Source organism: Empidonax traillii, unplaced genomic scaffold (genome assembly GCF_003031625.1).
Source record: "Empidonax traillii isolate 1590-97213 ecotype Southwest subspecies unplaced genomic scaffold, ASM303162v1 scaffold1610:size235594, whole genome shotgun sequence".
Taxonomy (NCBI): Eukaryota; Metazoa; Chordata; class Aves; order Passeriformes; family Tyrannidae; genus Empidonax; species Empidonax traillii.
The window spans coordinates 152,020-153,815 of NW_020956803.1; the positions used below are offsets into that span (position 1 = coordinate 152,020).

General features: G+C 49.3%; 1 protein-coding gene across 1 annotated transcript in view; it reads right to left on the reverse strand.

Annotated features, from left to right (window-relative positions):
• GALNT17 (polypeptide N-acetylgalactosaminyltransferase 17) overlaps positions 1 to 1,796 on the reverse strand; it is a gene marked incomplete at its 5' end in the record, with an annotated part of 154,198 nt that overhangs the window by 122,426 nt on the left and 29,976 nt on the right. The gene's annotated exons all lie outside the window — the stretch shown is intronic.

Sequence of the window (1,796 nt, forward strand, 5' to 3'; positions counted from 1 at the left end):
TGCCCTGACACAGCTCCAGCCATTCCCTGGGGGCTGTCCCTGCTCCCCCCAGAGCAGAGCTCAGTCCTGCCCCTCCTCTGCCCCTGCCCAGGCAGTTGGAACTGCAGGGAGGTCTCCCCTCAGTCTCCTCTGCTCCAGCTGAACACACCAAGTGCCCTCAGTGTCCTCACACGCCTTCAAATCCAGGCCTTTCCCCATCCTCGTGGCCTCCTTTGGACACTCTCCAGAAGCTCAATATCTTTCTTAGAAATGCTGCCAAACCCATCTGAAGTAACTCAGACTGCACCAAAACTACACCTGAGCCTCTCTGCCCTTTCACTCAGCCTCACTGTTCCAGTCCTGCCACTCGCTGTTTGTTTTCCAAGCTTTGCCGGTAGAAAAGCCGAACAACCCCCCTGCTTTTCTGATGGGATGAAAGAGCTTTTGGTTTTGTTCAGAAGATCCTCAGACCGTGTATCTTCTGTCCTCTGGAAAGTGCAGATCCCTTCACTCTGCTGTCTAAGCCTGTGTGTGGAACTGAGGCTGAGAACCTCCTGGACCTGCAGCCTGAAGTCACCACCAGCAGGAGAACTCCTGATAAGTCCAAGTATTGAGTATAAAAGACACACAGAGCTTTGAAGGTGGAAGCACAATGAAGGTTACAACGAGGGGTAAGCATAAGAATGTTTTTCCATCCCTTGGAAAAGCGCCAGTGCTCTGCCACAAAACCTTGGTCCTTTCGGTGCCTGTTGCACCAGTTCAGTGCACAAAGGTCTGCAGGTGAGAGGAGCTCTAAAAGCTCAGCAATGCCACTGTGCACCAGCACTGGCTCTTAGCACCATGAAAGCACCTCCTAAAAATGTCTTTCATTCCTCTGAGGCTTCAGATCAGCAGAAAATTAAGATATGATCCGTGATCTCACATGAGAGGCTGCTGCCCTTCACACATTCTCTCTCCACAACAAAAATACAGGGAAAGAAAGCCACCATCAGAACCATCCACGTGGGAAAATACTTAAGACACCTGAAGGAAACACAGCAATGGAGAGCAAAGAGTAAACAGCAAGTCCCATCTGCTTTGAAATCATCAAAGGAAAAGGATTATCTGTTCCCTTCCCTTCCACGCCTTCCTCCAAGCACAGAAAATGTGCATTCTTCAGCCCTGCCTTTCTGGGCTGGCTCCCCTCACATCTCCATTTTCCCCAAGTCTCTTTTTCCATTTATGCCGAAGTGGGAATAAAAAAAAGAATAAAGCAAATGAGCCCCTTCCTCAATTCAAAGCATATGCCTCACACACAGCCATAACTCAGCAACTTCCATTTCATGCTGCGCCATTCAGAGAAAAAAACCAGGATTTTAGGGAGACAATAACTCTCCTGAATGGTTTTAAGGACAGAGAGACAGGGACTTTTTTGAGAGATCAAACCCCACAAGGACAGCACTGGCATCTCAGGTAGCTTTGTCAGCAGGGAAGTCCTTTTAAATTAAAACAATTAAGACAACTTCCACATTGGAGATTTCATCTCAACGGAGGGAAAAGAGGACAAATCCTCTTGGGAATTGTTTGAGCAACTCAAAGGAGAGTGTGGCTTCAGTGGAACAGGGAGGGGACATAAGAGGGTCAAACCTGAGAGATTCCTGCACACCTGAGAGATGGTGGGAAGATGCTCCCCACTGTCACCCCACACCCTGTTCATCAGCAGAGGGCACAGTGCCCGTCTCCTGCCCATTGCAGGCATCCTTAAGGGTTGCTTCCCAAGGGGAGAAACTCCAGGGAGAGCAAAGCATAACCAGATGTGGGAAATGCAGTTCCAGACC